The sequence below is a fragment of the Kryptolebias marmoratus genome, linkage group LG23 (assembly GCF_001649575.2).
Source record: "Kryptolebias marmoratus isolate JLee-2015 linkage group LG23, ASM164957v2, whole genome shotgun sequence".
NCBI classification, from domain to species: domain Eukaryota; kingdom Metazoa; phylum Chordata; class Actinopteri; order Cyprinodontiformes; family Rivulidae; genus Kryptolebias; species Kryptolebias marmoratus.
In genome coordinates, this window is record NC_051452.1 from 5,717,499 (window position 1) to 5,738,821 (window position 21,323).

Below are 21,323 nucleotides of genomic sequence, written 5' to 3' on the forward strand. Positions count from 1 at the left end.
TGTGTTATGTTTAAACCTAACCTTTTCTGGAAGTTAAGCGTTCTGCCGGGTTATTTCTAATTTAAAACTGGAGCTCCGGCAGCCCCTTTACATCCTCGTTCTTATTAAAGACATTTCAGGACGCGCCGTAGCCAGGAGCCACAGCTCAAATATATATGATTCAGTGTCATTTGCAGAGGAAATCTGGGTTTTACAGGAAACTTATTCTGCTTTCTGCAACTGCAAGCTGTGACAAATGTCTTCTGCAACCCAAGAGGGGTTTTTGTTAAGTAACTTTACCTAACTTGGATTATTATCTACATTCAGATTTACTTGTTCGGCTCTTAGAAAGTGTGCTAGACTTTCCAAAGCAATTGTCACATCAAGAATTAACCACAAGCAAAACACATATATTAGAAGGTCCTGAAATGTACAGTTTTCCTGCCAAAAGGAGCGTCAAGCAACCGATTTTGTCATTTAGTTTGGGAGGACATGTTGACTGTTGCAGTTGACGTTTAATTCCACAGCAAAGTCTTTCAAATTTATGTCCTGAGCTTTTTGCACACGACTGGCAAACATCCATCTGTGGCCGAGCTTCGCTTGCAAAACACTCATAATTTAAACTTCTGAGAGAATCAAAGGGGTGGAGTATCTCACACTTCAGCTTTCTAAACTGGAGTTTTTCACACAGTGGTTTAGGAGAAAAATGTTCTTCGCTTTCGGGTGAAAATATGTTCCTGTTCTGCAAATAAGTCCAATCTATGGCTTTTATGAGGACTTTAACTACAGCACTTTTAACTAGTTTTGTTTTCTTTAGAGTAGTTTTATTTAAAAAAAAAGAAAAAGGACCAGAAAAAGTCACTTTCACTTTTAGTTTCCCTAATTCTGTAGAAGCCAAACCAGAGCACAGAGCTGGAAAGACAATACTGAATTAATTCATTACTTAGGTATCCAAAGAGAGAATTTAACCAGTACTATACTGTTGCCAACACCCTCGTCTCACTCATTTTTTCCTGGTGTTGAGGACCGTAGATTTAAAAGAAATATCACAACGTCGCCTCGTTACACATCAGATACTCTAACAGATGTAGGATGATCTCCAGCAGGTTGCCACACATATTGATCATGCTGAAAACCTTTGCAACTTTGAAACCCATCAGTGAGCTTATGCTACGCTAGGCTAAAGGTAGCATCTCACAGGGCTGCAACTGTTGGAGACGAGTTTATCACTCAAACTCGACTCAAAGTTGTGAGAAAAAAGAGAAATATTCAGCTACATTCTCACTGAATCTTATGTCACCAGCAAACCATGTGGCAGAATTTTGCAAAACTATTCTTGGCTGTGCACATCATTTTGCAGCCCATCAGATTGTGCTCACCTCAACCCCATGTTTATGATTTAATCTACTGAAGACAGGCAGATTTAGACCAGTTTTTAATTATTGGTGTGTTTTTTAGACCTGGACAGGTTTTCAGTCAGAGAAAAGCTCTCATGCAGGTGTGAAACTACAGCTCGACACAGGATTGAGACGCACAACGATTGTGAGCCAAGCAACAGAGAGCAACTAGGAAGAAGAAGTGGTGGCTCGATGCTAACATTTAGATATTACCACAGAAGAAGAACTGAGTCAAGCTGCTGCTGAATGTTAGACGCGCTGCAGCAACGTCACACCAACAAAAACAGGACAATTCATGAACAGCAACGCAACATTTTTACTCCGTAAAGCTGCAACTTTCCCCAACTTTCAACTCCACACAGTCACGATGTGTAACAGGAAAGCATCATTACTGCTACATGTATATAATATATGCAACAAAACTGAACTTTTTACAGCATGAGCTTCAATTCTTCACATTTTGACCCAGATGGTGTCCCAGCTCCATAATCTGCATCTGACTTCATAGATTCTTATTATGACTCAAAACGCTAAAGTGCTTTAAAAGAGAAAAATATTTCTTCTTGATGAAAAAGAGCCAAAGCTTTGCCTGAGAGTCACAGAAAACCAGTCAGAAAGAAACCCAGGAATCACCTGGTGCAAATGAAAACAAAAGCTCTGAATTATTTACAGCTTTTCTCCTCACTTTATTCTGCTTTACATCCTCAGTGTGTTTATTTGAAGTGAAAGGGTGTGGCAAAATCCGGGTAATGAAACCCAGCTGCACGCCGCTAAGACGCTGGAAATGACTTCCTGCAGAACGCGGGCCAGAGACCGGGCCGACTCATGACACAACAAGAAAATCAGAAAATACAAACAAAGAAAGTCATTTGCACACAAAGGCAAGCGGAATCAAACGCTGCCCGTTTACTGCACAGAGGTTCTTGTAAACAAGTGGCCCTGCTAAAAACAATACAGCTGGATTTCCTCTTGATAATCATCACTCACTGTTTACCGCAGCAGAGAGGTTCAGACCCAAACAGCCTCAGGTTCCTCAATAACACAAACCAAGCTGGATCCACTAACTCCATCTCTGTGATGATGCATTTAGAGACCAAGATCTGGCACCGTGCGTCTCGCTACTGTCCAAACACATCAAGAAAAATGTGAATCATGTGTCCTCTCAGTGCGCAGAAACAGGGAAAGTTCGGCTTTCGTGTATTTTTAATCAGTTTCGTGTATTTTTAATCAGAAGACCTGAGTTTAAACAAAATTTTAGCACAACTTACTCCTAACTACGACAAAATTTCTCCATTTTTCCAGCATATTCTAAATGTCTTTAATATCCAGGACACATTTTCCCCAGCAACATTTACTAACCATTGCAAAACTAATCATTTCTCTTTATGGAGAAAGAGCTTATCATATGCAAAGTGCTCAACATCAATGTCTTCATATTCTCGTTTGAGAAATTCATTGCGCGGTGAATTCCCTCGGGAATGCCGCTGCCAAGTTTCTGCTTTCCAAAAGTTTTTTTTTTTTTTTTTTTAATTCTCACTTTAATTCAACTTGGCACGTTATTTCTCAGAAATACCGTCAGGCTCCGGGGAGAAACGTAGACGTGGTCTCACTTGTTAGTGCGGGTTTTAGTGCTGAATGAGGATCAGACAATGGCTGAGGGGAGAGGGGCTGCAGTCTAGCGAGGTATTGACACAGGAGATATTGCTTGAACAAAGTGGATCCGTGAGAAAAAAAGATCCAGCGAGCGTGAAGGAAGAAAAAAAAAAAGAAAGATTATCTTAATTATCATTCAGGAGCTGCTTAGTGCAGCACCTGTGCATGAATAATGTCATTTATAGGCACATTGAGATGTGCATAATTCCCCCTTAAATCATACACATTAGCAGCATAACAAGGGATGAACAAGTCTGCGGCTCAACAAGGAGCGAGGGGCTTCATTGTCAGCCCTTCACCTCGACAATGAGAAGATATTTCTTTATTCAAAGACTCCACTCTTCTCTTATTTAACACTTTTGGTCCAGAGGAGCTGCGAGGTTACACATCCTGCTATGGCTTTCACATGAAAACACGAGATCTGTTAGGGCTCGGGGTTTGATTTAAGGAAAAAACCAGAACCAAGCAGCACACATGAATTACCTCTGTATGGAAACACGAGGCTCGATTATTCATTAAAGTGGTTATTAAAGTGGCTTTTTGTTGTTTTTATGAAATCTGGGCTTCTGTACCCAACGTAGTTCACAAAATAAAAGCCATTTTGAATGTAAGCAGGAGTTGGAGACTAACTGAGGCTTTAGTTTGGAAAATTAAAAATCATGCAACATGACAATGCAGACAGACCTGAACTGTTTCACTACAGTTACACAGAAACACTTTGTTAATGCTGTCACAATAACTTCACATATTAAACTGTGCTATTATTTAACATAGAACCCAACACTCAAGTTAAAACTTGCAAAATAATCCAGGCCCCACCATCCTGAACAATGAATTTCTATTATACAACATCATTTATGTTATGCAACTCTGTTATGATGCTGCAAAAAGAACCTTACTGCCCATCATGTCAAAACGACTGACTTCTCAGACTAAAGATGATTTTGTTAGAGTAGCGGTTCCCAAAGTTGGGGTCGTGACCCCACTGTGGGTCAGAAAACACCAAGTGTGGGGTCTTGAGAAAATCCACACAAATCAAATCAACTTAAAAAAAGATCAGCAGTGGAATATTTAGCTTTCAGTGTTATCAAGAGACAAAAACAGTCAAGCAGACCAAATTAATATAGTAGATGAGGTGTTTGTATACTTGTATGTCTTATTTAATTGGTAAAAAGCTGAAATGTTTTGGAACCACTAGTTTAGGGAACATTCAGGTTTTATCCTGGCTGGTGTACAACTAAGATGTGAATTATTAGTTTCTTTTAGTCAGTCTTTATGTCAGCATTTAGTATTATACTATTTTTAATGTTCCAACATTACATTTATCCAGTCAGTTACACACCTAAGAAGTTCTGGGTTGTTACAAAAAGCAACAGCAGGACACGCTGTTTTATCATGCAGCATTAAATGTGTGATTCTCAACGTTAAAAGTTAAAATTTGTTTCGGTTTTTTCCCCCCGATGTCTTGTTAAATTTATAATGAAAGCATTTTCTTACCTGTCATATCTGCTTTTCTTGACACAGAAGACAGTCGTGCTCTGAAAATAAAAAAAGTAACGTGTGCATTAACAAGACTGCTGCTTCACAGGTCACTAAACACAGATCTTTTGTTCTTTTTTAGTACTTCTGTTGAACCACTTGTTGATTTTTAGTCAAATTTATTGTTGTCAGTTTCAAGTAGTTTCAGTGATCTTTGCGGGTTTTCTTGTCTTTAATGAAAAGGTACAAACTAACTTATCTGCGTTAAATCTGACATCGTACGGTGTGACCCGAGTCACTGTTAAGATTTTATAATGTGTGACAGGTACAGCCTTTAGGGCAAAACCAAAATCCAAAGACAGTCCATAAAAAGGCACTTACAAAACAGATTAATAAAACATTAGTAGTTTGGAAATGTTTATAAAATATATTTTTGAGAAGCTGAACAATCAGAGTGTGACCTTAAGAATCTGTCTTTTATCAAAGGTTTCAGATTTGAACTCAAACAAGAAAACAAACTTTGCTGAAGATAAAAAAAGTGTAAATACAAATGTGAGCTTTATTTAATTTTTAAAAGTACAAATTGCAAAGTCCGGTAAGTTCACCATTTTAATGTTATTTCAACTCTAATCTAATGCAGTGATAGACCCTTCAAGTCTAACAATAAAATAAAATAAAAACAAACATGCATCAGCCAGTCTGTGACCGACTGTCAAGTAGGAAGGTGAAGATGCGGTAGCAGCTGCTACAACCAGCTTACTGTAGGCAATAATTTAGTTAGTTTTTAAGTGAGAAGGCTTCTTTATGTTATTTCTAAGTTCTTCTATGAGTTGTTAAATATACATTTATTTCAATTAAGCAATTATTGTTACAGTTGTAGTAAATGAAAAATAAATATTGGCAAGAAAAAAGGGCACATTTACTAGGAGATATGAGAAAGATATTGTGCAGATTTTATTTCATCAATCTGAACGACTGATTAGCCAGTCTCGATTGAGTTCGCTGTGAGCATCTTGAAGACTCACATTTAATTTTAGATGGCTAAAAAAAGTGACCTTCGAAAAGCCAAACTCAAGGATTCCGAATGGAAATAAAGCCAGAGGGTTACGACCATCTATTTTCTGCATTATATCAGAGATAAGAATGGGGTGTTGTTCAATTTGTGAAGCATGTTTCATAGCTGTTGCATTATCACTTCCTACAGAAAGTGTAGCGACATTAGCAGGTGCAGCTGGCATACCAAGTTCCTGCAGCTTGATTCTTCTGAGACTCGCCACATTATTCAAGTGATAAATTAGCTCTCGTGAACGCTACAACCAGGCAACAACGCAGCTCTTATCGGCTGAATTTTACTTTCAGATCATTTCCCCTAAATGTCAGCCGCTCTGAATGGGAGCCTTGTTGGACCGCGGGGCTCTGTCAGTTCATCTAAAGGAGGGATTCCAGGTCACCAAACTGGATGGGATTCATTACAACAGTAATGTGAAGGGGTCTGTTCATGCACCACTTGTATAAACTTAAAAGAGTCCCAGAAGAACGGATTCACACCCAGCGTGTGTCAAACAGTTCTGCTCGGGCTCCGGTTTGAGAAACCCTGGGTGGAGTCTGCAGAAACAGGCGAAGCCGGAAAGTATTTGTCATCCGAATCGAATTTTATGTTGCCACAGGAGATCCGCACAGAGGAGATGCACGCAGCACAAACAGAGAGTAGTAACAAGGCTGTCATCACGGAGAAATGTCAAGTATTCCGCCCCGCTGCCGACTCCTCAGCGCAGCCCGCTGCTGTCGAGGCTCGGCCCACGCAGTCAAAAGTTCACAACAACAACAGAGGGCATTGTGGGTTTTCACTAATCAGAGGGGCCTTCACGTTTCAGCCGAGCACTTGTGAATTCTAACTATGCCAAGCGGAGATATGCTGTAGGATTGAACTCGGAGTGTGTGTGCACCTCCTCTGTGATGAGGTCAAGATGCAATTTTAAAACACTTTGAGCGCTCGCTTTCAGCCTGGGTGGAGGACCTGGTGGGCGGGCTCCATCGCGTCGGGAAAAATGTCAGTCGGTCACGGAGAGAGACGTGATTGGACGGGCTGAACCCAGAAGAAGCGAGACACATCATTAGAAAATCTGAGAGCTGCTGCCTTCTTCGTTCAATGTGAAATAATTCGTTTTGAAGCCGAAACCTAGAAAACTTCATGTTAAAAAAGGTGCTTCACAGTGAAGATGATTTGAAGGGTGTGATGCTCCTTCTGACACCAGCAGAAAAACCATCTACATATTTATTTTCAGTTCAAATATACTGGGGTAAACAAAAGTTTGCATACTAGAGCTGAAAATAAAAAAAAAATTAAAATTAAAATCAAACAGCTTCTCATTACAGCTGAGATGTAAAATATTATTTGGCTCTCGAGGTCTTTCCTGTTACGTCTTAAAAATGGTCAAAGTCTTTGCCTTTTTCCATTTTTGACAGCACAAAGACAAACAGTTTGGGTTTATAATAAAAGACAAGTCATGGCTTGTACTTTAACGAGTTCTGGTGTTTGTGTGGCTTTTAAAATACAAACTTTCAGTTAAATAAAGACTGATCCATCAGTGAGAGGAGTCTTTTTTTTTATGTCAATCTGACAGATGATGCTGGTTTTGTCGATTGAGCCCAGGACAAAAGACGACGTCGGTTTCGTGTAGTTCGCACTTCGGAGGCCGGCGATAAAACTTGCTGTAACTCAGACAGTTTTACAGATAATGACTTCAAGTTTGTTGTGGCAGTAGCTGAGACTGATTTCAAACACATACTCTGAGGGCTAACGGATTGTCCAAGACCTGTGTGTGCCATCAACTATTTGGAGTCAACTCCGTCTGTTGGCAAAATAACTCCTGAACCTCTGGTCAGATTTTACTGAGGCTCTCAGCCGATTAACGTTTGGAGTCAACCCAATTCAAGATGGCCACCGCAGCCAACTGACCTTGTGAAACACAAAAATGGCCATAACTCTGTCAAATATTGCAGACATTGAGCTCAAATTTGATGTGGTAGTAGCTGAAAGTCATCCAAAGACGTTTCATTTTAAGCTTGAAGGCAGCGAGCAATCTGCATTCCTTCAAGGAATGTTAGGCCTTTAATTTAGTTTGTTTGTGCTTATTTTTTAGTTTCTGTAACTTATACAGTTATGAGGACCTTTTTTTATTAAAGTGTTACCGACGAGGCAAGAGTGACGTGAAGATCACGTCGATCCAAACTTGGAAACTACTTTTTATTAACGGATACAAAAAGAAGCTTTTATTTTGGTGACGAGTGCTGCCTGCTGAGAGGTGAACAGGACTCAAAATTCCTGATAATGAGTCTCTGAGCGGTTTGAGTTAGTGGTTTTAATGTCGCCACGTGCAGCTGTTCTCTGGGACATGTCAGCTTTTAGTCCGAGGATGCTCTGATGTTTCTGATTAAAAACCCAAAAACATTTCAAACACAAAAAAAGACCTAAAGACGGTCTTTCAGTGCATTGTTTTCTGAATAAATTGGCTGTGTACCTGATGTCATCTGGAGTTAAATTTCATCTCTTTTCTCACGTCCCTTCCTTCACCAGGCCTAACCTCAGGAGCAACATAATTCACATTCAGATCATTATTCTTTATACCTCTGAGTATTCTGGTAATATCTGATAATTGCAGTGGAGTGACCTTAGGACAAATGCCATTATGAGTTTAAAAGATGACGGCTTATCTGAAAGATTTAATTCCCTCTGAATATTTGGAAGGCCCCATCATCGCCACATCTCCTGTTTGAACTCAAGTTGTATTTATCAAGTGTTATTTCTGATATTTAAGATACCGCAGTTAAAATAAATTATTCATGTCAATTAGCTTTTCATCTTTTCAAGATACAAACTTGTGTGATCTCCTTAACAACTATTTATTTCACACTAAAACACAGCTCTCCCTGGAAGCCCACTGCTATCGCCTCAGGACATGTCTTTTAAATAAAAGCATCAGAGCTTTGCATACCTACAATTTGCATATTAAAGGCACCAAGAGACAGATGATAGAAGAATTGGGTGCAGCAGTTTAATCATCACTCAACTCTGACTTGAATCCAAAACTCTTTCGGCTTTGGCCTTCAGAGACGCAGCAGCAAAGAAACACTCACAAATTAGTGAAAATCCTTTTTAAGTTGTTATTGTTGGGGCTGGGCGGGTGTTTCTGGAAGCAATCGGCCACAGTCGTGCAGAGGTTTCTTTCCGTTTGACGGCGTTCACTTTGATGAATCACAGGAGATGAAAAGACCTAGTTTTGGGATCTTTAAAGGAAAATTATAGTTTATTTTCACCTCCTGAGCAATATGACAGAAAATAATGATATTTTGGAGCTTTAATGTGACTTACAATATAAAGCACAATGTTTTAAATCCTCCTTTGAAGATTTCCTGAAAGCTACTATTTGCTTGATAAGCGACAACATTGTTGTCTTTCAGAAAAATCAAGAGGCTGCGTGCTGCATGATGATTCAGAGGCTAATGGAGACGGTTAGCCGTGCTGCTAATATGCTAATTGATAACAACTGTCTGACACGATGTTAGGAATTATTGGACAAAAGGATCAGAGGACTTGAACTTTTTTGGGCAGAGGATGAACGTATAGGCTTTATTTTGGTTCCTGTGCTGCAGTCTCGTAGCTTTCTGATAAATATTTGGAGCCAACGCCATTTTATAAAGTTCTTGGTCAGAATGTGATGGATTTATTTTAAATTTAATTTGCCCATAATGACTGTTTGTTATACAATATTGGTTGCTATTCTAAATCTGGTCAATTAATATGGTTCTGAAGTCTTTTATGCCAGTGACGGAACGAGGGTCACAGTTCACTGCTGCATTAGGTTGTAATGTTGAATTAAACATCATTACAGTGATTAAAAGAGCAGAGATAAGCACTGTATATTGTGAGAAAAATTATAAATAATAAAAACCTTACAGCTAACCTTTAACATAAACATCAGGGCAGCTCCAGAGTAAATTTTAAAATACAGAAAGCTGGAGCTTCTGAATGTAGAAAAGTCTTCAGATCGCCATACAATCATGATTAGACACCATCTGATAACAGACCAGAGCAAAATTGTTTTACACACAAAAGTTTTAGGCCTGGGAAAAGCTAAATTTGTAGTGAATTAGATGCAGATGCTAAACAATAGTTGTAAATTTTATAGTCTATGTTTGCAATAATCATTTTTTATATCCCAAGAGAGAAAACCCACATCATATTGGAAACACTTGATGTACTGGCCGTACAACATTTCCTCCGCTTCAGATTTAAAACCCAAACCGTGACGTTAAATGAGAATTCCCAACACTGCAGAGGGTGGACTATCCAAATCACTTTGTTCTGAGTTAAAATGTCAAGTAAACCCACTTGAACTGCTGTTAAAACCTCCCTGAAGAGGAAAACTGCTCGTCCACAACTCTGATAAGTACAGTGAGTCAACGCTGAAGCAGAAAGTAGAACATCATTTGAATTCTTGTGTAATATTATCCACTGTTAGTCACCGTTTTGTCGAACTGATTGTTGAGCTCTGACTAATAGCAACACTCAGACATAAGAGAGTGTTCTATTGTCTCCGAAAGGTTGCTGAGTTTTTACAAGCTTCGAGTCCAACTCTGCAACAAAGTGAAGCTGTTAGTTGATGCTTGGCTGGTGTTTGTGTCTTCTCAGCCTGGATCAACCTGATTAGCACTGATTTGCTGCTGCCCCGTGGCTAAACACACTCCGTTTAGGCAGAGACGAGACAACGCCGGCTACATTGATAAAGCACGGAGCTCTTTTTGTGTTGAATCCAGAAGAATCAACTGATCCTGAACTGATTCAATGGAAGATTACGTTTCACTGTGATTTGTTTTGTTAATGCAACAGTGAACAAAAGAAAAAAATACAAAAAGAGAAATTTAGCATTAAAAAGAAGGGTCACAAAACTGCACATTTACATGAATTGCAAAACAAAAAAGACTGATGGATACTGTAGGATCAAACCTCCACAACAGTTAGTAAATGCAACCTTAACACAATATATTTCCTTTTTTTTTCGGATATAAACGATGCAAAAAAGAAAACATTCAAGTTTCATAGATCCACCTACGAATGTTAGGGTCATTACTCTTCAAAACGTTTTTTAAACTAAAGGCATTTAGTTGCCTGCCACCTTTCATACCAGAGTTTTAAACCAAAATCATCCTACGCTGAGGAGGGACAGAATTGGAGGCGGTTTGGTCAAACCCTGTAAAAGACGTTATGCACGATCTCATGTCACATTGCAAAAAATGCATTCAGATTTAGATTCTGGATTGTCGATGAGCCTCAGCAAACTGAGCTCTGTAGCTGGTTAAATCAGTGGTGTCCAATCCTGGTCCAGGAGGACCACCATCCTGCAGGTTTTAGCCGTTTCTCTGCTCTTCAGCAGGTCTTTAAGTTCTGCAGAAGCCTGATATTCACTCAGTTATTCAAATCAGGTGTGTCACAGCAGAGAAACATCTAAAACATGCAGGATAGTGGTCCTCCAGGACCAGGACTGGACACCACTGGGATTAGTTAGTCATTTTTGGGTTGGCTAACATCAATTAGCTGCAGCTGCTGTCTTGAATTGGATTGACTCTAAAAAAGGTAATCAGTTGTTGATGTACAGCCAATGAGTACTTGGAGTTTCACTAAATTCTATCCAGTGGTTCAAAGATATTTTGCTAACAATCAAAGGAACTTAACCTCCTGACTATCAGAAAAAAAAATATTGTCCAATTACAGTTTTATTAAAATTAATCCCTTCACATTTGGTGTCATTGAAATGCTCAAAATGTCCTCCGTAGGTAGAAAAAGGAGTTAATTCAGTAGTATTCAGTGGATGTGAGATATTCAGGCTTACAAATGTTCTCCACAGAAGACAGATTTGAATTACTGGTAGTCAGGAGGATAGTTATCAGACATTACTGCGCAGCGGCAGGCAATAACAACTTTACCAGACAGTTAAATTATGTCAGATACTTTCTTCATGTTGGGATCAATTGAGATCACAAGACAGTTTAGTATTCTAACAGATCAAGCTAAAGAGGGGAAGAAAATTTCAGACCATTTCATTATTTGATAAACTGAAAAGAAACATGATTTCAAATCAAGGACTGAAGAGAGATCGTCTTATAGTTGGAACTTGTGTAGCAGAGCTGCAGTTTCTTTAAAGTGCGGAGCAGCAAACTCAGCCAGCATCACTCTGACTTCCTGTGATTTGTTTGCCCCGTAGCTACCAGTGTCCTGCGCCGGTCGAGACGGACAGGACGAGAGCTGCCCCCAAGTCCACAAACCCCACCGCTATCGGGTCACATCACGCGCCGATGTCACTCGCGTGTACACTCACTCCGGACCTGACCCACTTCAGCCAGTCCAGGCACCATCATCGTCCTCCTGACACAGTGTAATGTGAGCCTCGCAGCTAATTAAAGCCTTCGTACGCGATCAGAGGCAGCGGCCCGATCACAGACATCGTCACCGACAGCAGATTGATGCTTGGTGAGATCACACAAATGAGGGTGGTGGGGCGTTTGTGAGGAACAGACCGATGTAATGAAGCAAACTTCTCTGACAAACTTCCTGGCAGAGGAGGCTTTGTGTGTTTTGGAAGTGATGCTCAGGGACGTGCATCAAACAGACTCACAAAAACATTCATTTTCAGGTTTCATTGTCCCCGTGTGACGCATTGGCCAGACGTCCGAGCGCCACAGAGACTTCTTCAGCACACATGGCGGTGAAGCTGCACGGCTCGCCGCCACCCTCACCCCTCGGCGTCATCCTCCCCTGATCCATTTCTCCATCTTCTCTCCTGGAAGGTTGCGCCTCGCTTCGCCCAGGGGACAAATGTGAAGCGTTACACAGGCAGACCGGCTTTGTTACAAACACTACGCTCTCGCTGCTAGCATGCCGGCTGGGCCCTGCTGATAGCTAGTGCCACTGCCAAGGTGGGCCCAAACACACACACACACTTACACCAGCAGTGCTACAAACTCCTCCAAGCTGCCCAACAACACACAAAGCCTGAATGGAGATGTGCAGGAAGCAGCCAAGAACATGTCGATCCTAACAGGAACTGTGTCGTCCGAAAGCGACTTCTGTGGTCAGCTTTTCCTTAAACATGGAGGAAGTGAAGCAGGATGCAGCACTTTCAATGGTAAACTTTTTAAACGAACTTTAATGAGTGAAGGAACAGACACAGAAATTAAAACATACAAAGAAACCCGCTCAGGAAAAGTGCCTTTGGGTAAATCAAATAAAAGAAGTCTAAAAAAGGAGAACTTGTGTTTAAACCTGTGATGAAATGATAGTTTAACGATGAAACAGAGGCTTCAAACTGTATTTTTGCATTTTTCATACGCAAACAACTTAACCAGAATTTAACCACCAGATAAATTAAAATGAAAGTTGCAGAAATGAATCATTTTATGAACTGATTAACTTTTGGAGTCAGCTCATTTCAAGATGGCTGCCACTTTACAATACAGAAAAATACCTTAAAGTCAGTAAATTTTGCAGATATTGAGGGAGAACTTTGTGTTGCAGCAGCTGAGACCGATCTACAACATTTACTCTGATCCAATTCTCCAGGTTCTGTGTTTAAAACTTTGGTATGAACTGTTGGAGGTAACTGTCTGTTAGCAAAATATCTCATGAACCTCTAGACGGATTTTAATGCAACTTTCAGGAAATAATTATTGGATGTACAACCAGTCAACCATATTCAAGATGGTCACCACAGATGATCACAGAAATGGCTACAACTCAGCCATGTTCACAGAAATTTAGCTAGTTTGGTGTGGATCAGTGTTTTCACAACAGATACTCTGAGTTTGACATCTTGTGTTTTTGCACAGAACATTTTAAAAGTTTGATCAAAACCAAAATCATTTCTCAACATAAGAAGATCTCAATCTCAAACTGTGGTCTGAAAGGCGGCGGGCGACATGCATTCCTTCAATGCCTGCAGGGCTTTTATTTGTCCGTTTCATTTTCCTTGATGTGTTTTCTGTTTTGTATTTTGAAGCTGATTTTTTTCCCCTCACTGTTATGTGTTTTTTATTACTTTTCACTTCTCTTTAGTTTTTGTGATTTTCACCTCAAGGCCACCGTAGTTTAGCTAAACAAAACAACCAGCTGCTCCAAAACTGAACCAAATGAATCCTTTTGCGTTTGTTTGTGCCCCGTACTTCCTGTTCAACTCGTTGTTTACCAGTTACCTCGGAGTCTTTGCTGTCTTTAAATTGATACTTGGCGGTCGGAGTCTTTCTCCTTCCTCGAGCCAATCTTCGGTTTTAGTTTAAAAAAAAGAAAAAGGACAGAAAGGAAAATGTTTGGCGTTTGTGAGGCTTCAGAAGGTGATTTGGATCTCCGAGATGGGCGGTAATCAGGAGCCGATTTTGTAAGACGAAAAGAGAGAGAGAAAAAAAAAAAAAACAGAAAACACCCACACAAGTTCACATGGCTCTCCCCTTCCCCCTGCCTTCCTGTGCAAATTTGGACATGATTACAAGTGAGAAAAGCCGAGGGGGGTCTGGCTTCACGGCGGAGATGGAAGATTCTGCAAGAGTGTGTGTTTTTGTGCGTGCATAGTTTTACATGCGAGTGTGTGAGAGGAAAAAGATTGCCGCGTACACACACACACTTCAGCCACACAGAACAGACAGTCCCAGCAATGTGAAATTCCAAGTAGATTTAATATGCAGAGTTGCACAAATGGCATGACTCGGAAAGCCTCCAAACCCCTCTCTCGGAGGTGAAAACCCTCCTGTAAGTACTTTAACAATGGCTTTCTGCTGGTTTAACATACCACTTCTGATTGAATAATACTCTGTCATGAGGCTTTGATCTGGAAAAAGCAAAGCAAACCTAAATTTCGTACAGATTAAGGGCCGCTCAACGCTGGAAAATGACGCCCGTTACCTTTTAAGTTGCCTGAGTGGAGAATCATTACACTTCAGAAAGTGCTGGCCTTTGCTGTAAAAGCTAATCATTAAATAAAAACACCTAATTATGGAGCAGACAAACGCACAGCTCAGAAATGCTTCAAAAAAAAAAAAAAAAATGCACATCGTCAACCGTTTGGGGGATTAAAACGTACAAGAGCTCAAGCACTTTTCACTTTTTCACCGGCTTGAGGAGGAGACCAATTCAGGACAGGAGGCGCTCGGGAAAAGTGTTTCCGCAACACAGACGGTGGGACTCACCAGCACTCATCCCCTCATGCATTTATGAATGTACTACCAGCACGTCACCACGGACGAACGCTGTCACAGAAGGTCCAAACGCTTCAGACGAAGAAGGGGGGGGTTGGTTTCCTAAAGGAGTCAAATCATTTGACTTCTGATCCCTTTCAAGCAGCCGCTGAAGTAAAGCATCGGTGGAAGTTGTGTCTGTTTGTCAGGATGTTTGTTCCACACAAACATCCTGAACATCCAATCTGAATATCACATTACCGATTTTATCCTCGCACCATTAACCACAGAACCCCTAAAAGTTCCCGTTAACCCATTAACACTGTCCCACATGTTCATTTTCTTAAGATATTAAGCAATTTAATTACAGTTAAGAGCATTAAGGAGCAATTTTAAGTATAATTTGCAGTTCATGAACTGTTTTTGAAAATTACTCTTAATATAATTAACTTCTGTCATTAGGGCCTAATCCCTGCAGGCTACAGAGGGAATGCTTCCTTTAAGAAATTACATACATGTGACGCTACATTCAGCTCCTTTTTCAGAAGGAAGGCTGGACCGCAAAGGTTTCCCTCTTCAGTGAAGTAATTTTTTGTTTCCAGGGTGCAAAACAGCAGGATTATCATAACATTTGGGTCTGAAATAGTGAATTTAAGGGAAATCGCCCCCGAAAAGAAGGGCAAAGGGTAAGAAATCATGGATTTTTTATGAGCGCATTAACCCAGCGTCGAATTGCGCTGTCTGTTCCATCTCTGGTGAAGTATACCGCTTAATTAGAGCAGATATTTCCTTGTCGAAAATAGCGGGGGCCAACGTCTAATTAAATCAAGAGGACAGTGGCATATTAGTGATGGGAACGCCCAGGCAGCCATCCACCATCGGCCACAGCGCCTTCATAAAACATGCATGCAGCAGTGCGAGAAGAAAGCTCTCATTTAGCAGGAAGGAGAGGGAAAAGGTGCAGAATCCATTCAGGGCTGGGGTCTCTGAGGGGCGAGCCTTGCACCTTGACGGCTAAGTGATGGTTTGCTTAACGCCGGCTCTGATGAGGTTAAGGACGTGTCACTTTGTCTTTGACCGGGCTTTAATCAGGCTCCAGCCAGCCCTCTGGCACAAGCTGAGGCTTCGCTGCCACGTAGCTGACCGCTGATTTAGAATGATATGATTACACCTACACCGGCATGCTGTGCAGCAGTGTGAATTAGCCTCCACCCCCCCACACACACACACCTCTCTCTCTAGAAACTGTGTAATGAGCGATGTTCCCTGCGCCCAGCTGGGGCCTCGCGGACTCAGCCATGATCCGGCATCCTAATCAGCCGTCAGCCAAAAACGCTGCTGCATTAGAATCTGTGTTTGTGCATATCAAAAGACTTCCACAAACGTATTGGCAAAACACATAATCACTCATCCCTTGAAGAAAGGGGGGGCTGGGGGCCTGGGTGAGCGACGGACAGACTGACGGATCCTGTTTGAAGGAAATCACTGCGGTCACGTGACGCCTGCAACTAGTCCAAGCCGAGGCTTTTAATTGAAGGATTCGGGCACAAAGAGGATAAAAACCCTGATCAGCTCAAAGTTTTCCACAGAAACCTAAAAACACCTGCTCATCAAAGTCCTGTTTATTTAGATTTTATACATTTATCAAGAAAAAAAAGAGATAAAGACCCTATTTAAATAGATGAGCTAAGTCTAAAACCAAAAATATTAAATTCATCAACATTTAATACCAAAAACAAGCCGAGATCTTGTAAATAAAGACTAACTTTGTGAATGTCAAATCTTTTAAAACAGTATTGATTAAATAGAATCTTTAAACTAATAATTTAATCATTTAATCTTAGTTTTCTTATTGTTTTTACCTGAACTGTAAAGCTTCTCGGAAATTTTCATTAAAGGATATTTGTTTCTTTTAGTTAGATTTATAATTTATAAAACACTTTGTCGTGGTGTTTATTTGGATAAAATCTCACCGAAGGTCCCAGATGTTTTTAAAAATAAACACTTCTAATCTGAGACTAAACGAATCTTTCCTACCAAACTGAACGCTTTTAAAAGAGAAAATTCAACAAATATTGAAATATGGGAAAGAATTTCATGATATTTAAGAGATTTTAGTTCATCAGGCAAACTGATAACTAAATGTTAGTTTTCAGTCTCAAGAATTTTGAAGATTTTAATCCCTTAATGGAAAAATAATGCCTCAGATTTCATCTTTGCCTCTGATTGATGTCTCGGCCGATAAGGTTTAAGATTTATGCATCAAAACTACAAAGTTACAGCTGAGGAAAAGTGTTTTTTAGGCTTTTAAAACTAATTAAAGTAGAAAAACAACAAGTCCTGATGTTCTGAGAGAGAAATTCACTTTAACGACAACACAAAGACCAGTTTTTATCCATCCTGCCTGCGTTTAAAGTGTAGAAGTTTAATATCATGATGGAAAAAAGCCCTTTTACTTCCTTGTTTTTAAACCGTTTCAGTCTGTTGATAATTTCACGTGTATGCCACATTTCAGCTCCGATTTACTGCAGCGGAAAACAAGTCGAGCGACAACGGGAACACCGAACTCTTTCCTTGAACCAAACAAACATTCTTCCATCAGATTTTTGTGTTTTTGTTACTCACAGAAGACGGGACGTCCTCTGGAATGAACATGTTCCTCCAGGACATCATGCTGACATCATGACCTGGAAACATTTGAGGGAAACTTTATTGAGATGAGCACCGACAAAAAAAAAACAGGCAACCAACAAAAAACAAATCTTTTTGCAGTGGAAACGCCCATTTTTTAAAAACAAAAACTAAAATTTTGACCTTTTTCAAGCCAATCAGTTAAAGTTCTGTCTGGGTGGATCTCTGCAGCAGCAGAGTCCCAGATCTCTGCAGGAGTCCGGTCTGCTGCTGCCAAACGGGGTGTTTCGGTGACAGCAAGCTCATAAAACGATAAATGCAAATTAATTAAAGTCCACGCGGGGGTGCTTACAGAGCTGTCCAACCCCACCAAGGTGCATCAAACCCCCTCTGACAGTCGGAGCATTGTTGTCTTTGTGACGCTCTGCAGCTGCTGTTTTCATACGAGGAGACAGAGACGACTCTCACACACAGGATTTTACCTTCAACTGATCCAAAACAGCAGCTTCTTTAAAAATTATTTGTAGAAGTGGATTCATGTGATGATCCAAACACAAAGAGATCTGCTCTCTTGGCATTCTGGGAAATGTAGGAAATGAGCAACTGGGCACGAGAAAAAAAACAAACTGAATTAGTTTTCGTTGTAATTTTGAGTAACTGCAACGTTTATTACAGATTTCTTGTTTTCAAAGACATTTAAATATTTTCCTTGGAATCTTTTAGCAAAAATCAAAAACGTCTCGCTGGAAATGTAGAAAAAGGAGCAGTAAAACACCGGTAATGTGTGAGGATAAGTCTGTTTTATCGTGCTCTTCTCGCACTCCTCTGTAGCACCGCTGGCACCAGGCTGCACCACCTGCTCCGGGACTCTTTTCGGTCCAGCCAGAATCAACAGCTGGCTGCTCTTCTGACGCTCCGATTGGCTAATCCCCGCTGGTCAGTTGCGCCTTCCCTGCATGTCATTGAACTTTCTCTCACCGAGTGCCAGGTCAGAGGAGAGCGATCTCTGCTTCTGCCTCGCTCGCCTCTGCCCGGGCTCGTCCTTCATGTGCCCCCCTCCAACCCCACAAATGGTCCGGGTGGCATATGGGGATATGTAAATAATTTAATGAGGTCAAAAGTGTGAGCGTCTCCTCCACTCTCCTCCCATACGAACCCTTTGAGTGGCATCACTGGATACAGATAGAATGTCCTTGTTGGCAAAACAAAGCCCTCGGTTACGTCTCTGTATCTGTAGCACGTGGAAGTGAGGGGCGCCCTCAAACACACGAGTCAGCCACAAGTCAAGTTAAAACTTGGAAATTTAGAGTAACCCAAAAGGTCAGTCAGTGAGGGAACCTGAGGAGTCAAGGAAAGACCCAAAAACTCTCCATGGACCAGAAAGGCACAAGACAATGACTTAAAATGTCCAGGAGGACAGGGAGTGAGGTAAAGAGGTGAAGAAGAGAGTCCAGGCAGGATGGAGAAAAGATTCAGCAGTGAGCAAGGTCAAAGGAAAGGTTTCCAGACAGTGGTGAGAGCGGCCATGTTGTCTGGTTTGGAGACAGAACAGGAAGTGTCAGAGCTGAAGATGTTGAGGTTCTCCTTGAGAGGGACGAGGATGGACAGGATTAGGAATGAGGTCATCAGAGGTCCAGCACAGGTTGAAGAACTGGGAGACAAAGTTAGAGACAATTTGGACATGTGCAGAGGAGGGACAGAAGGATGTTAGAGACAAAGAGGACAGATATGGATGCAGTTAGAGAGGACATGGAGGACAGAGGACACAGAGGACTCACTGTGGAGACCCCTGAAAAGGGAACAGAAGAAGAAGAAGATTACCCGTGTGTTTAAAGACTGAGATCAGCAATATTTTCTAAAATTCCATGTGATCAGAACAAAATGCTAATTTTTAAATGACTACAAGCTAATGTTTAGGGATCTAACATCATCATTAAATATCAAATACAAACTTCAAAATAAATGTATAAAAGTCTCAAACACACACATTCAGTACTGACTACTAAATTCTCTTAATTTTCCGTGGTTTAGGCGGCTATATCTGCAATAATGTAAGCTACTTTCAAAAGTTTTTGATGTTTAAAACACAGTTTTTGAGATTAGAACTCAGTTTATGTGTTTGAGACTCTTATTGTGAAGGAATGAAACGACTCGTGAGTTCATCTGCAGCGGAAGCCATAAACCACATCTCGGTTATTTAGTTAAATCCAATAAAAGTGACCCCAAAAAACTCAGATACAATTATTATTATAACAATAATGATTATAGTAAATAAAACAAATAGTGAGGCCCAGGAGAACAACAGGGTTCCCTTCCTCAGGATTCAGTTTGAACATTTTTAAACATCACCTTTTTTCCTGCCAAATAATTAGACATTTTATTGTAAAAATTTAGAAAATATTCCTTGTTTTCTTCTTTTTCGGAGTAACTCTAAAAAGCCATCGTACCTTTAAATCTGTATTTTAATGACTTTTTAATTTGACTTTAAGTAAAGGACATATACAAAATAATCCAATGAAGTTAAACTGAGGAAAAAACGTTTTTCTTATAAAACTGAAACATGGTGCATATGTTTTCACCCCCTCAAACGCTTTCCTGAACAACTTCAAGTATGCCAACTAATTATTATTTCTATAATAAATAAATAAATAATAAGAGGGACGCTCACCTGCCGGGGAAGGTCGGATTAGTCCGTTTGAGGTGGAAAAAAAGCAAAATTTCTTCTTCTTCTGACAAACTTTTCGATTTAAAGTCCACTTTAGAGTAAACTTTAGATTTAAATACGAAAAAATCTAATTTTAGCGGTCAGAGGGACACAAAAATAAACGGATGCTAAAGCGCTGATATTTCCCAACTCATTAAATTAATATGTAACACCTGCTGTATCCGTAGAAGAACAGAACAAGAATGAGGCCGCGGGCTCACGCTCGCCCCCTCCGGCCGGCGGAGGTACTGCAGGTCTCACTTCACGCTTCTTCATTGGGGTTTTCTGTCAGATAAACAATTTATGATTTACTAAACAAACATGAACTCCTCTATGAAAAATTAGCAGATATAATAGAAGATATTATATGTGATTTATATTAAAGTCCAATCAAATACAGTTCAGTCAAGTTAATTTCAAAATATTAAATATTATACACAAATGGAATCCTATTTTTATCCAATTTAATAGTTAGATTTAAATTTAATTCCTGTTATACACAGCCCACTTAAATCCATCTAATTTAAACACAATGCATGCCAATTCAGTTCAATCCATTTCATAAAAGCACAAATAAATTTGGTTATAAGCCAATTTAATGTGTTCAGATCTATTTTAAAATCCAATTAATCTTGAATCAATAATTTCCAATTCAATCCGATTTTAACCCAATTTATTATGGTCAGAGTCATCAATAGGCCCAGATCAGTCCAGTTCACTGTAAGAGTTAAACCCAGTTTAGTTTAATCCAGTTTAGTCCAGTTACTTCAAATCAGTAAAGTTCAACTCAGACCGATTATAATCCAGTTCAGCGCGGTCAGATTCATATTTAAATCTGTTCACACACAATCCAATTCAGTCTATTCCTAATCCAGTTTAAAACAGCGAGATTCAGTAAATAATATAAACTATTAAACACTGTATAAAAAGCCAACAGATCACGTTGATCATTCAAAGTTTCATGAATCAGCAGCAGAGAAATAAAGCTCCAGTTGCTTTTATACCTGGGTCACATCATCGTGACCTCAAACCGATGGAATGAAGAGACGGGAACACAAAGACATGTTCATCTGACCCGTGAGTGGGCTGTGATTTAGAAAACGACTCAGGAGTAAAAAGATATTTAAAGCAAGAAGGAGCAGAGGAAGCATTCTGGTTAAAAACTCTTCTTTAAGCTAAAAAAAAGACACATCTGTGTTCAACGCTGACCAGAAAACATCTCTGAGGTGAAAATTTAATGACCTGAAGATGTGAGGCGA

At 40.1% G+C, this 21,323-nt stretch overlaps 1 long non-coding RNA gene across 3 annotated transcripts in view; it reads right to left on the reverse strand.

Annotated features, from left to right (window-relative positions):
* Window positions 1-20,204, reverse strand: part of LOC108245113 — a 293,441-nt gene extending 273,237 nt beyond the window's left edge. For all 3 annotated transcript variants that reach the window (XR_005232718.1, XR_005232716.1, XR_003039888.2), the window contains exons 1-3: window positions 20,029-20,204; window positions 17,355-17,416; window positions 4,527-4,567 (exon numbers count right to left, since the gene is read on the reverse strand). This is a non-coding gene — a long non-coding RNA (uncharacterized LOC108245113). The remainder of the gene's footprint in view (window positions 1-4,526; window positions 4,568-17,354; window positions 17,417-20,028) is intronic.
* Between the last annotated feature and the right edge of the window lie 1,119 nt (window positions 20,205-21,323).